Here is a 15993-nt window from a genome sequence, read left to right as displayed (position 1 = left end):
GCCGAGTCTTCCCTACCTCCGTGTCGTTCCCTTCCTACACCTCGCAGTTGTACACCGCCCTGGTGCTCTCGGCGTGGTGTGGTCAGCGTGGTCAATGACCGACATGCATCTGAAGTGGACTGTACGTGGAGAGGCTGACAGCTGGATCCACAGCCGCACGCAAGGAAATGCCTCCTTATTACGCGCAAAATAATGATTCCTCCACCTGACATCTGGGACCCACCGAAAGAGCCTCTGTATTTCGCGAAAAAATGTTACCGCCGCTGAAAGCTCGGACCCACCAGCTATATCTTCGCACGCAAGGAAGTGCCTCCTTATTACGCACAAAAAAATGAATACTCCCCCTGCTAGCTGGGACACATTATAGTTGGCCTACTAAGTTGACGGGGACGAAGGGCTTTGTCAACTTAGTCAATATGCATGATTCTAGATCGACTGACCGTACGATGTCCATCCAACGGCCGTAGTGCTTCTTCAACCTCTGGTCTTCTTGCTCCAGCCGCCCAAAGTAGCGCCGGTCGTGCCGCCTGCTCCTGCCTCCCGTGGTCGGCTGTGCTGCCGCGGAGGCCTCACCGCCCCCATACTACTCCCACCACTGGCCAGGCCATCCCTTCACTCCACTCACCCACACCCCCTGTTATTTTGCGGCAACGGCAGCGCAGCCGAACCAGTGAACTCACGTACTCCTCTCCACGTGGGCATCCACTGCCGCGTCTTCCCCGGCTCCGCGTCGTCCCCGGCTCCGCGTCGCCCCTTCCTAGGCCTCGCCATAGTCCACCGCCGTGGTTCTCTCGGCGCGGCGTGGTCAATGTGGTCAACAACCGAATTCCATCGGAAGAATACTGTACGTGGAGAGGCTGACAGCTGGGTCCACGGCAGCCGCAAGGAAGTGCCTCCTTATTACGTGGAAAATAATTATTCCTCCACCTGATAGCAGGGACCCACCAGACGCCCACCAGTATATCTTGAAAAAAACGTTTGCCCCTGACTGCTGGGACCCACCTGACGGGCCACCGTATTTCGCAAAAAAACGTCCCCCCTGCTGTCAGCTCGGACCCACCGGAAGTGCCTCCTTATTACGCACAAAAAAATGAATACCCCTGCTAGCTGGGACCCACCTTGGTGGGAGGCTGACTTGTGGGCCTACTAAGTTGACAGGGACGGAGGGCTTTGTCAACTTAGTCAATATGCACGATTCTAGCTCGACTGACCGTACGATGTCCATCCAACGGCCGTAGTACTTCTTCAACCTCTGGTCTTCTTGCTCCAGCCGCCCAAACCAGTGCTGGGCGTGCCTCGTGCTCCTGCCTCCCGTGGACAGCTGCGATGCGGCGGAGGCCTCACCGCCCCCTACTACTCCCACCGTTGGCCAGGCCATCCCTCTACTCACCCACACCCCCTGTTATTCTGCGGCGACGGCAGCCTCACACCACAGCGAACCAGTGAACCCTCGTACTCCTCTATGCGTGGGCATCCACTGTCGCGTCTTCCCCGGCTCCGCGTCATCCCATTCCTAGGTCTCACCGTCGTCCACCGCCCTGGTGCTCTCGGCGCGGCATGGTCAACATGGTCAAGGAACTGCTTCCATTGGACGTGGACTGTATGTGTAGAGGCTGACAGCTGGGTCCACGGCCGCATCAAGGAAGTGTCTCCTTATTACGTGCAAAATAATTATTCCTCCACCTGACAGCGGGGACCCACCGGACGGGCCACCGTATTTCGCGAAAAAAACGTTTGCCCCTGACTGCTGGGACCCACCAGCTACATCTTCGCATGCAAGGAAGTGCGTCCGAGCAAAAAAAATGATTCGCCCCCCTGACTGCTGGGACCCACCAGCTACATCTTCGTAGGCAAGGAAGTGCCTGACAGTCGGGACCCACCTGGTCGAAGCGTACGTAGCGTTGTCATTCTGGTCGCGAACGTGTACGTACATATATACTGGTGGATGTAGAGGCGCGCACGTGTCGTAGTAGAGGCGCGTACGTGTCGTAGTAGAGGCGTGCACGTAGCATGTACACGTACGTACAGCGGCCAGAGTGCAAGAAAGAAAATACGGCCACGTATGTGTACATACGGGCGGGGTCTCAAACACCTACTCGCGCATACGTACGGCGAGGGCTCGTGTACATGGCTGGGTCGGAATGGAGAAACAACATCGTCGTCGTGTTCATGGGGAGGCAACGGAATGCGTCGTGTTCATCGGGAGACAACGAAACGCGTGGGAGCCAACCGGCTGGGTCGGAACGGAATGCGTGGTCGTGTTCATCGGGAGGGCTTGGACGGAACAGGCGATGGAAATGAGGCCTGGCGTACCGCACAACGGAGGAAACGACCTTGTGTTTGACCGGCCACGTTCGAAACGGGATCCTGTTCATCGGGAGGGGTCTGGCGTACCGCAAAACGGAGGAAACGGACCTCCTACGGTTGAAACGGGGGTCCTGTTGATCGGGAGGGGTGTGGCGTACCGCAAAACGGAGGAAACGGACTTGTGTTGGAGCGCTACAGTCGAAACGGGGTCCTGTTCATCAGGAGGGTTGTGGCGTACCACAAAACAGGACTCCATGGGATACTGTTCATCTCCACCATCGACCCCCTCCAGCCTCCACGGGCTACTGTTCATCCACCGTCGACCTCCTCCAGCCTCCACCTGCGACTGTTCATCCACGGGCTCCTATTCATCCAGCCTCGATCGCACGCTACTCCACCGGCTACTGTTCAACCACCCCTCCACCATCTACTGTTCATCCAGCCCTCCACACCACGGGGTCCTGTTAAACCACCCCTCCACGGGCACCCCTCCACCATCTACTGTTCATCCAGCCCTCCACACCACGGGGTCCTGTTCAACCACCCCTCCACGGGCACCCCTCCACCGTCTACTGTTCATCCAGCCCTCCACCACACCACGGGGTCCTGTTCATCCAGAGGCAACGCCACCGCTCACTGTTCGTCCAAACCACCCCGCAACGCTCACTGTTCATCCCATCGATCGGCTTCAGTTAGCAGCAGTAGCGAAGGAATCGCTCGATTGGGTTCAGTTAACAACCATCGATCGATCACTAGGGTTCAATAACGCGTAGCCTACAGTGCAACCGCTCAGTTTCAGTTAGAGCCCAATGCCTCGCTCGGGTTCAGTTAGAGCCAACGCCTCGCACACACGCGCGTACGTGTACGAGAGAAACGCGCATCGCTCGGCCCCCGACCTCCCACCGTAACCGGGAACTCCCTGAAATTTTCCTCCCCCTCGCTTCTACCATGGTTTTTTCCGTCATGGACGGCCCAAAGAATGTCATGCAGCCACGTCTCCGGCCCGCCCAGGACGAAAAGCCCATTTTCTGTCATGATTTTTTGTCATAGAAGTAGGAGCCCACCACATCTTTGATGATACCGGGTTTTGTCACAATTATCGTCATATAAGTGTCATATGTATGACAGAAAAAATTCGTTCAGCCCAAAATGTCACGGATGTGTCCTTTTTTTGTAGTGAAGGGAATCACAACATACATATTATCAAAATATCGAACACATATCAAGTTCACATGATTTCTCCCGTGACCTCAAGAAAAAAGTAACTACTCACAAATGATAATCATGCTCAAGATCAGAGGGGTATTAAATAGCATATTGGATCTGAACATATAATGTTCCACCAAATAAACCATATAGTAATCAACTACAAGATGTAATCAACACTACCAGTCACCCACAAGCACCAATCTATAGTTCCGGTAACAAGATTGAACACAAGAGATGAACTAGGGTTTGAGAGGAGATGGTGTTGTTGAAGATTTTGATGGAGATTGCCCTCCCCAAGATGGGAGAGTTGTTGGTGATGATGATGACGATGATTTCCCCCTCCGGGAGGGAAGTTCCCCTGACGAAATCGCTCCGCTGGAGGGCAAAAGTGCTCCTGCCCAAGTTCCGCCTCGAGACAGCGGCGCTCCATCCCGAAAGTCCTCTCATTATTTTTTCTAGCTCAAAATGACCTATATACCAGAAGATGGGCAACGGAGGTGGGCCTGGGTGGGCACAACCCACCAGGGCGCGCCTGGACTCCCTGGCGTGCCCAGGTGGGTTGTGCCCACCTGGTGGGCCCCCTTTGGTAGTTATTTGCTCCAATAATTCTTAAATATTCCATAAAAAATCTCCATGAAGTTTCAGCTTGTTTGGAGTTGTTCAGAATAGGTAGCCTGACGTAACTATTCCAGGTCCAGATTTCCAGCTACCAGAATTCTCCCTCTTTGTGTATACCTTGCATATTATGAGAGAAAAGGCATTAGAATTACTCCAAAAGGCATTATTATGGATAAAAACATTATAAATAACAGTAATAAAACACGATGCAAAATGGACGTATAAGTGGTGCTGATGGTTTCGGTGTGGCTGCTCCTGCTCGTATCGCCGCCACGACGGCGGTCGCCGCCGAGCACTTGCCTAAGGTCATCAAAAGGCAGGTGTACTACGGATCCGAATTGTCCTGTCAGGTTCCAATCTATCCTGATCTTTTTTAGCATGTACAAAGTAGCTCCTTGCTGAATACGTCCTGAATGAAACCCCCTCCCCCCAGGAAAGCGATCTGCCACCGGATCCGGAGAATGACTCCAGACTCCCACAACGCGAGATCGACTCCGAGTTTTGCGCCACCGAGAAGTACTAAAAGCTGAGTTGCGTGCACAGGAACACTCCCGCTCGACGTGTATGCACGGAGGGATTCAACATTGGCAGGCGGTTTCTCAATTGCCCCTTAGAGGTTAGTGCTAAGTACATCATTTTACTTCAGTTAATGCCACCGCTCATCTGAATACTATTTGACATTGGCAGGGATATGAGGCTTGTGCCTGTGTTAAATGGCTGGATGAAGAATGGCATGGCAGGACTCGGAGTGTTATCACCGAGCTCGCAGAAGATAACGTAAAGCTGAAGAAGAAACTGGCTGGTCTAGAATGTACAATCAGTACGATGAAGCAAGAAAGAATCAATCACAGGCAACAGATGAAAGCAAGAGACAAGAAGGAACTAGCATGTGTAGTTGTGGTTGTCACATTAGCCATGTTCTATGCGCTGTTTGCAATGATGATTAGGGGTTTTGTTTGACAGTATTGCTAAAGCACATCTAGATGTGCTCTAAGTAGTGCACATCTAGGTCATATGCCATTGATGTTACGCGAAGATTCATGCAGATATTTTCCTCTGTCTTTTTTCTTTCCCTTTGTAGTTTGACTATTACTGGCTTTATCAATAAGAAGAGCTCAATGTATTGCTTACCAACTGTCCTACTCCATTCGTACCGGTACCGGTGCACAATCCCAAAACTCGTTCCTTGTTTTTGTCCTGAAAAAAGAAACCAGCCAATAGGAGTCTTGCGCAACCCCGGGAATTTGGAGCGACTGGGTACAAATAATTGCGGTTGATTATACCAATGGTTAGATAATATGTCAACCCCCGCTTCAATTTGCATTTCCTCTTCTCTGCATACCCAGCTTAAGTGTCCACCATCTTCACCGTCCCTAGCAGGCCGCGCTACACACTGGCACACACTCTGCAGCCATGTCGAGCGACAGCGAGGACGACAATTTGGCCAGTAGTCTGGCGCCCGATGATAGGTCAACATCGGAATCATCCCGATCGTCTTCCATGAGTCCAGCGTCAAGCCCAGACCTTGATTATATCTAGATCATGGAATGGACGCCGCCTCCGGAGTCATCAGATGACAACTAGACGGACGAGGAGCCATCGGAGGATGAAGAAAGGACGACGATGCTGGTGAGGAGGAATGGTCGAACGAGGAGGAGGACAACGGCTGCGACGATGAAAAGCCAATGGTCAGCGGCAAGAAGCGTCCTCGCCAAGACGATGTCGTGGGGCCATCCAACAACAATAACAACAAGGACTAAATTAAGCAGACTGTATATATCTCTGTTTCTGTTCACTCATATTAATTTGTTATCTCTGTTTATCTTGTCAATCTCATCGCAGACGGTTAGTAATACATATTCGACAGAGATCTTCTACATTATCGCCCATAGGTTGGTTTGTTGAACTATGTGCCCTGACGAGCACACAATTCAAAAAAAAGACCATATGGGTTGTCTATAATGATCGTACACAATTCTGATTACCGACCTATTTGTCGAGTATCATACACATCTTGTTATGCCGAATCATTTGTGTTCACCTCGATCATCACAAACAGTTCATCAGAGCAAACTATATGTCGTATATCGCACACACCTTGATCTGGCTGCCTGTTTCTGTTGTTCTTTCTCATCGCAAACGGTTCGTATGGATCAACCGTATGCCCATCATCTCACACGCAACTAAAATCTGAACAGTATTTGATGTATCATTCATCGCAAACGTTTTGCATATTTTTAGACGGTTTTTGACATCACCGTTTGCGATTAATGCATCGCACACAATTTTGTCAAAGGGTCTTTGATAGTATTGTCGCGTTAGCAGCATCCTGCAGTAGTGTTTTATAGTTTGGGGAAACAATAATTTGAATTGTTATTTGAATTTTGAATTTAAATTAGTTTGAAACAAGTGAGGTTTAGAAAAATTTTAACTATTGGGGTGTCACATATATGGAGTTGCCATGTCATATATAGTCAACCTAATAGCCAACATGTATAGTACTAGCTAGTTGCTAATTAGTACTACTTTATTAATGCATGGCCCACTGTACACTCTCACAATGTTTATTGGAGTCTGTGCTACAGCCGGTTGTTAATCTACAACCCGCTTCCCTTCTCTCTCCTCTTCTTTCTCATCCAACTCAACACAAATATAATTGTTTAATCATTATAGCCTGTTGACTGTACCTTATTATACTTGCTCTTCCAGTACATGCAAAGCAGGTAGGAAACAAAATACAAGCAAGTTTTTTTTTCGGGCGATGTCTCTCTTTTTCAGTCAATGTATTTATGAATAAAATGATGGGGGAGGGGGCATAAATGAAGCAATGTGGCACATGTGGAGGTGTTGTTTGCCAGCTTCTTGCGTGGATTGATCACACTGACATGTTGATGCTTCCAAAAGAACGTAGACACTGGTGGGTACAATGAGGTTACTGTAGATGCGAATCCCAGGCACTTAGACTATCGCATCAACATCAATGAACGGCTCATATCGTGTCACACGTGAAATTGAGAATTTCTAAACTGGTTATAGAAATAGCCAACATTGGGCTACTCATTTTTTGCTCTGAGAGGTTGTGGGCGTCTGGCTCCGCCATGATGGCCTTTGAGAATGTGGGCGCACATACGCGTCCGAGAAACGTATGTAATGTGGATTTTTGGCGATCGATCTCGTTAAGGAGCAAAAGCAAGTGTTACCCTTTATAAATTAAGTTAGGCAATAAACTTATAGCCCGTCGCACTGGCATCGCCCCAACACACGGTTGGTCCGACTCGACGCTCACTGAAGGGACACGCATCAGCTTGGTGTGTCACTGTTATGTGTGACCGCATGTAAGAAGTAACACTGATACGTCTCCAACGTATCTATAATTTTTGATTGTTCCATGCTGTTATATTATCATTCTTGGATGTTTTATAATCATTTTATAGTCATTTTATATCATTTTTTGGTACTAACCTATTGATATAGTGCCAAGTGCCAGTTGTTGTTTTTTGTATGTTTTTTACATCGCAGGTAATCAATATGAAACGGAGTCCAAACGCAGCGAAACTTTTTATGGATTTTTTTGGACCAGAAGACATCCAATAGGCCGGAGAAGCGCCTTGGTGGGTTGTGCCCACCTTGGGTGCCCCCGGGACCGCCTCTTTGCTCTACAAATATTCCAATATTTTAGAAACCCTAGGGGAGTCGACGAAAATCAATTCCAGCCGCCACAGAGTCCAGAACCACCAGATACAATCTAGAACCCATCACGGAGGGGTTCACCACTTCCATTGGTGCCTCTCCAATGATGCGTGAGTAGTTCTTCGTAGACCTTCGGGTCTGTAGTTAGTAGCTAGATGGCTTCCTCTCTCTCGTTTGATTCTCAATACAATGGTCTCTTGGACATCCATATGATGTAATTCTTTTGCAGTGCGTTTGTTGGGATCCGATGAACTTTGAGTTTATGATCAGATCTATCTCTTTTTATCCATGAAAGTTATTTGAGTTTCTTTGATCTCTTATATGCATGATTGCTTATAGCCTCGTATTTCTTCTCTGATATTTGGGTTTTGTTTGGCCGACTTGATCTATTTATCTTGCAATGGGAAGAGGTGCTTTGTAGTGGGTTTGATCTTACTGTGCTTGATCCCAATGACAGAAGGGGAACCAGCAAATGTATCGTTGCTACTAAGGATAAAATGATTGTGACGCCCCCGATTCAATCGTACACTAATCATACACGCAAACGTGTATGATCAAGATCAGGGACTCGCGGGAAGATATCACAACACAACTCTAAAATAAAATAAGTCATACAAGCATCATAATACAAGCCAGGGGCCTCGAGGGCTCCAATACAAGTGCTCGATCATAGACGAGTCAGCGGAAGCAACAATATCTGAGTACAAACATAAGTAACAAGTCTGCCTTAAGAAGGCTAGCACAAACTTGGATACAGATCGAAAGAGGCGCAGACCTCCTGCCTGGGATCCTCCTAAACTACTCCTAGTCGTCGTCAGCGGCCTGCACGTAGTAGTAGGCACCTCCGGTGTAGTAGGAATCATCGTCAACGGTGTCGTCTGGCTCCTGGGCTCCAGCATCTGGTTGCGACAACCGAGAGGAAAGGAAATGGGGAAAAGAGGGAGAAAAGCAACCGTGAGTACTCACCCAAAGTACTCGCAAGCAAGGATCTACACTACATATGCATGGGTATCTGTGTAAAGGGGCAATATCGGTGAACTGGACTGCAGAATGCCAGAATAAGAGGGGGATAGCTAGTCCCATCGAAGACTACACTTCTGGCAGCCTCCATCTTGCAGCATGTAGAAGAGAGTAGATGGTAAGTTCACCAAGTATAATCGCACAGCATAATCCTACCCGGTGATCCTCCCCTCATTGCCATGTGTGAGAGAGATCACCGGGTTATCTGGCACTTGGAAGGGTGTATTTTATTAAGTATCCAGTTCTAGTTGTCATAAGATCAAGGTACAACTCCGGGTCGCCTGTTACGTGGACACGGCTATTCGAATGGATCAACTTCCCTGCAGGGGTGCACCACATTACCAGACACGCTCGATCCCTCTAGCCGGGCGCACTTTCCTGGGTCATGTCCGTCCTCGGGAGATCAACACGTCGCAGCCCCACCTAGGCTCAACAGGGAGGTCAGCACGCCGTTCTAAATCCTATGCGCGCAGGGGTCTGGGCCCATCACCCATTGCACACCTGCATGTTGCGTACGCGGCTGGCGAGCAGACCTAGCCTCCCTTATACAAGGGCAGGCGTTCCAGTCCAACCCGGCGCTGTCGGTGGGAATGACACCTATGGGATCACAGGAATCCCTACTACGGTTGCGGGGCGCGGGGTCGTGAGAAGAGCGGATCAAACAGATAGCACGCGGTTCGTTTATCTAGGTTCGGGCCGCGAGGATGCGTAAACCCTACTCCTGCTTTGGTGGATTGTTTATCTGTGTTCTTGAACTAGCTATGGGGCGTGAGGAGCAACAAAAAGCCGAATCCTCTTCCTGGTCGCCTTGGGCCTCCTTTTATAGGGAAAGGGGTTGCCACAGTGGCACACAGGAGGTGGAAAGGGTATAGTGGTGCGAGGTTATCCCTCGCATTACATGACAAGGCGCATTTAATGCGTCTTGCTTAGGTGTCCTTGCTTTATAGGGGACGGGGAAGAGCCCTATCTCGTCCGTCGCCGCTCCCTCTTGTGTCGACACGCGCCCTGGCCAGCGGTGCTTGCGATGCCATGTAGGCAGGCAGGCAGCTGAGGTGGCGCAGTGGTGGGTCTCCACGAAGATCTGTATGCCGCCACGCAGGTGCCTTCCCAGCTGGTTGGGTCGGCAGCTGCATGCGAACGGCGGTGGAGGTGTGACTGGCGCGGGCCTGATGGTGGCCCCACGGGTGTCCTTGGTAAGGGCCTTGCCGGGCCCCCGGCAAGGGTCTTGCCATGGCGCCTGCTGTCATCCCCGGCAAGGCTCTTGCCGGGGGCCTTGTGGTCCTCCTTGGTTGGGATCCTGCCAAGGATCGTCATTTTCCAAAGTGTGTATCTGATCTTGAATGTCTTCACAAAGATCTGCATGCCACCACGGGGATGTCTCCCGAATCCTTGCCCCATGGGGGCAGTGGACTCAAGGGTGACTCGCTCTGTAGGTGTGGGGCGAGCTGCCACGGCAAGGGTCTTGCCGGGTTTGCTAGAACCACCTCCCGGCAAGGATCTTGCCGGGGGTCCGTTTCATCCCCTTTGCTCTTTGTGGTCTTGGTCTTGGCGTCGTTTTGCTTCTCCTGAGCTTCGGCCTTACCTTGGCTCACCTCCCTTGCCTTGCTCAGTGTGGTGGTGTCCGTGGCTCAGACTGCCCGTGCACAGTTATAGGGGTACAAAAAGTGTACCCCTCTTTTTGTACACCGACAGGAGCCCCCGGGCATGGGCCACACGTAAGCGCAATCACGTCGTTGGGCTAGGCCCAAAAACGGTGCGCGAGCAGGCGGGGCGGTTTTTACCGCGGTAAGTCTCTTCGCGCGCCGCACTTCCCATGCTTCCCGTGCGTGGCGCAACGTGGGGAGGCGTGTGTGACGTGGGCGGCATGCGTGGGGCTGAGCTCTACACGCATGCATCACGTCGTAGTAAAGGGGGCGGTTCTCGCCTTCCCCATAAACGGAGGGAGGTGTGGAGGCACGGCCCATTTACTAAACGGGGCCGAGGCATGGTCTTCAAGGCGTCCACTCCCCACGATCACGGGGTAGGGAGAGGTCGCCTCACCCGTCGCCTCGGTCCTGCACGCCTGCCATGTGGCTCTCATGCACTTGGGGTGGCGAACGGTGGAGGCGGGAAACCGGGCCGCCGCGGGCTGGGGCAGCGGGTCGGTCCCAGTTCCCTGCGCCTTCCGCGTCTTGATTGGCTGAGCGGGGCGGCCGAGCCCCCACCCCGTTCCTTTATAAAGAGCGGGAGAGGGGGGATGGCGTCCCGCATTCTTTCATTTCCTCCTTCCTTCAGCTTCTGCTTCCCCCTTCCATCCGCCATGGAGAGAGGGAATCTTGCTCCTTCAACGTTGGCGGCGAGGGTCGCCGCTTGACAACGCGTCCCTCCCTCTCCTGCACCTATGGTGGTAGAGCCAGCCGCGAGGGGAAGGGGGAGGGGGCGAGGTCGTGGGCGAGGCTGAGGCTCTCGGGGAAGAGGAGGACGGGGCGGTGCACCAGCCTCGCCTCCGCCAGCAGTTCCCCCCCCCCCATGGAGGGACATGTTGGGGATGATCCTTGCGAGTTCTTCATCAGGCTGCGCCGGCCGCCTCGCCGTCGCCTTCGACTCCCGACTCCATTCGCGCAGGAGATGGAGCTGGATCCGTCGGAGTCATTGTGGCTGCACATGAGGGGCTGCGGGATCAGCGGCACGCGGGTTCGCATTGACTTCCCAGCCCCTCACGTGATGTATCTTCGTCGGGGATGGAAGACGTTCGCTCATATCCACCGCTTGATGGAGGGGCTCACTCTCCATTTCAAGCTGATGGAGGGAGGCCTCCTCTCCGTCAAGGTCTTCGGGCTCTTCGGGACCCATGCAAGGTGCTGCGTGGAGAGCTCTTCTGATAGCGAAGACTCCTCCTCGAGCGAGAGTGACGAGGAGGACAGCGGCAACGACGATGGGGGTAGTAGGCGGCAGGATGACGGGTCCGACTAGGTGTCGGGCGCCACTCCCTGCGGCACCGGCGACCCCATCATCCGTGTCGCCGGCTCCCTGAACTTCTCGGGGCCGTCTCCTTGGGCAGCTGGCGTTGGGAGGCTACGAAAGAGGAAGAGGGTGGGTGGCAAGGCCGTCAAATCAGAGTACGCGGGCACCGATGCCTTCGACGCGTGCTGACGTCCTGCCGCCTCGTCTTCGAGCTCTAATTCCGGCGCTGCCATCACCATCCAGCCTTTGGACGGCCACCGAGATGTTCTCTTGGTGTCTTCTGCCACCCGTAGCTCGCCTAGGCGCCCCTTTTGCCCTTTTCGCCTCCTTGACCTGCCTCCTGAGGGGAGGGATAAGAAAGGGGTTACGGGCACCTTATCTCTTTTGAGTTTGTAAGCCTTCGGGCCTTAGCTGAATTTAAAACTTGCAAGGAATGTTTTTAATGAAAAAGGGATGCTTGCCGGGTCATTTGTTTGTGGGTAGAACCCACGACAAGGAGTAAATCCTTGATATCTCTAAGATAAACATTTCCTTGCCCGGCAACAGGCCTTGCCGTCTTCCCACTTCGCTCGACCTTTCTCACGCTTTTGGCGGAGGCAGGGATGAGGCGGGTTTAGGCTCCTTGTTTTATCCTTTCGCTGCCGCGACTACGACCAAACCTGGCCCCAGGAACGAGCTCTAGGGCCTAGAGTTAGGGGAGCACGGTAGCTTTAGGGAAAACGAGGTTTCACATACCTCAGTCCATAAGGGAATGCATGATAAGGGATGAAGAACTTATCTGAAGCTGTAGCCCCCGGCAACTCCGGTTTGCCGTGGGTGAATCTTTGCTCTTGCAGCCCCCGGCAATACTGGCCTGCCGGGGTCTAGATGCTGGTCTGTCCCTCTTCTCTTTTTCGTCCTCAAGTGGTCCGGCAAGGATATCTATGAGTCCTGCGAACCAAAGAAGACAAAAGAATGGCAAAGGGACGCACACTCGACCTCTAAGCTAGGGGTTAGTCACCGCTAAGCACTATCAACCCTAACCAAGGACGAGACTCGACCTAGCATGCATGCTATAACTTAGGGCGCCAATGCTCCATTTATTTATGCTGAGGGTCTGCGCCTGGCTTTGTACAAAGGGTTACACGCATCATCGGCAATGCTTGTACAAAAGGTGGCTTGCTGGGGGGCCCGACAAGCCGCGCCTCACGGGTAAAACTTGCGAAGATGCTCAATGTTCCAGGAGTTACTCACCGAAACGGCATCTTCGATCTCCAGGCGGACTGCGCCAGGCCTGGTGACTCGTATTACCCGATAAGGGCCTTCCCACTTTGGCGTCAACTTGTTGGAATTCTTGGCCGATTGAACGCGCCGAAGGACAAGGTCGCCTTCCTCAAGGCTTCGGGCATGAACCTTGCGGCTATGGTAGCGGCGCAAGGCTTGCTAGTAGCATGCTGCTCTCACAGCCGCCCGAAGACGATCTTCCTCAAGGAGCATTGCGTCATCTAGCCGCAGTTGCTCTTGCTCAAGCTCATCATAAGAGAGCACTCGAGGTGACCCATGTATGAGTTCAGTGGGAAGAACTGCTTCTGCCCCGTATACTAGGGCAAAGGGTGTCTGGCCGGTGGCTCAATTTGGCGTCGTTCTGATCGACCAAAGAACCGTCGGCAACTCATCAATCCAGCGCCTTCCGCTCCTGTGCAGCCTGTCAAAGGTCTTTTTCCTTAAGCCCCGCAGTACTTCAGCATTTTCCCTCTCAGCTTGACCGTTGCTTCGTGGGTGGGCAATGGAGGCGAAACAGACTTTGCTGCCGAGGTCTTGGGTATATTGCATGAAGGTGCGGCTTGTGAACTGTGTGCCGTTGTCGGTGATGACCCTGTTGGGTACACCAAAACGGCACACTAGCCCCTTAAAGAACTTGACGGCTGACTGAGCTGTGACCTTCCTCACTGCCTCCACCTCTGGCCACTTTGTGAACTTGTCGATTGCAACGTACAAGTACTCAAAGCCCCGACAGCGTGGGGGAAAGGGCCCAGTATGTCGAGCCCCCAGACCGAGAAGGGCCAGGAGAGAGGAATGATTTGAAGGGCTTGAGCTGGCTGATGAAGCTTCTTTGAATGGAACTGACACACTTCACACCTGGTGACTAGTGTCGTCGCATCCTGGAGGGCGGTGGGCCAGAAGAAGCCTTGCCGGAATGCCTTGCTGGCAAGGGCCCTTGACCCGATGTGGGATCCACATATGCCTCCGTGTATCTCCGCCAACAGCTCCAGTCCTTCCTCTCGAGGGATACACTTCAATTTCACACCGTTCGGCCTCTTTCTGTATAGGACGTCATCGACGAACTGGTACATGGTAGAGCGACGGGCTACTTTTTCCGCTTCTTCCTGCTCCTCAGGAAGTTCCCCTGTTTGGAGGAATCAGACGATATGTTGTGCCCACGCTGGAGCCTAGGGCTCGACGGCGAGGACTAAAGGCATTTCCTCTGCTATAGGAGCGGCTGTCTCGACGGCAAGAGCTTGACGCTCCGCCGGAGCTAGCCGTCCCGTGGCGGGCTCAGCGTCCCCGGCAACATCCTTGCCGGCGGCTCCGGGGAGCTCAGTGGGAAAGTACTTGCCGGGCCCTGATTTCCTCCTCTTGTTCCGCTCTGTTGATGGATCAATGGATGGCTGAGTTAGGTGAAGCACAAAGGTACCTGGTTCCACAGCTAGCTTGAGGGCAGCGCGTTTTGACAGGTAATCGGCGATATCGTTCTCCGCTCGGGGAACGTATTCAGCCTGTATACCGTCAAAACGCTCTTCCAGCTTTCTCACTTCATCGAAGTAGGCCTTCATCAACGGGCTCTGGTAATCCTTGTTGACTTGCTTGACGACAAGCTGCGAGTCGCCCCTGACGATGAGTTTCTTGATTCCGAGGTCCGCCGCGATCCTAAGACCGGCAAGCAGCCCTTCGTACTCTGCCGTATTGTTTGTTGACACCTCCCTGGGGAAGTGCATCTGGATCACGTACTTGAGGTGCTCTTCGGTGGGGGCGACAAGCAGTACGCCAGCCCCGGCGCCTTGTAAGGAGAAAGCTCCATCAAAGTACATGATCCAATTGCAACTTGCCTCCTTGCCGGGGAGAGCAGTCTCTTGGGTTTCTTCGTCAGGCGTTGTGGTCCATTCTACAATGAACTCCGCCAGGATTCGGCTCTGAATCGTCGAAGTACTTTCAACTTGATGCCAAAGCTGGACAGCTCCAGTGCCCATTCCACAATTCTTCGCGTTGCATCTGGATTGTGCAATATCCGTTACAGAGGGAGGCGAGTGACGACAGTGATCTCGTGTGCCTGGAAGTAGTGACGCAGCTTCCTCGAGGCCATAAGAAGGCCGAAGAGCAGTTTCTGCACGCCGGAGTACCTTGATCTAGCCCCCTGCAGGAGGGAGCTAACAAAGTAGACCGGGTGCTGCATCATTTTCTTCTTCGGCGGCACTTCAACTGGCTGTGTCGTCTCTGCATTGGTGGTGTCGGGCTCTGTTGCTGCCACTACCTCGTCGTCAACCTCTCTCTGCGCCACTAGTGCAGCACTGACCACCTGGTTCATTGCCGCCAGGTATAGCAGCAACGGCTCCTGTGGCCTAGGCGCAACTAGTATTGGCGCGGAGGAGAGGTACTTCTTAAAATCTTGCAACACTACTTCGGCTTCTGGCGTCCACTCCATCGGGCCCACCTTTTTTAGGATCTTGAAAAAGGGAAGGGCACACTCGGCAGACTTGGAAATGAATCTGCCCATGGCTGCGACGCAACCAGCAAGCCGACGCACATCCTTGATTCGCTTGGGTGCTTCAATCTGCTCTATAGCTTTGATCTTGTCCGGATTGGCCTCTATCCCACGCTATGACACAAAGAACCCGAGAAGCTTGCCGGACGGGATGCCAAAGACGCACTTTTCAGGGTTCAGCTTGAGATTGATCTTGCGCAGGTTCGCAAATGTCTCTTGCAAATCTGGTATGAGGGTTGCCCTGTCCTTGGTTTTGACCACTGTGTCATCCCTATAAGCTTCCATATTTCTATGGAGCTGGGGTTCAAAACCAATCTGGACCGCCCTTGCAAACGTCGAACCAACACTCTTCAACCCAAAAGGCATCCACATGAAACAATACGTACCACATGGGGTGATGAATGATGTTTTCTCTTCGTCTTCTCTCGTCGTGAAGATCTGGTGGTAGACGGAGTAGGCATCGAGGA

Source organism: Triticum dicoccoides, chromosome 7A (genome assembly GCF_002162155.2).
Source record: "Triticum dicoccoides isolate Atlit2015 ecotype Zavitan chromosome 7A, WEW_v2.0, whole genome shotgun sequence".
In the NCBI taxonomy this organism is placed as follows: domain Eukaryota; kingdom Viridiplantae; phylum Streptophyta; class Magnoliopsida; order Poales; family Poaceae; genus Triticum; species Triticum dicoccoides.
This window is presented reverse-complemented; position numbering follows the sequence as displayed.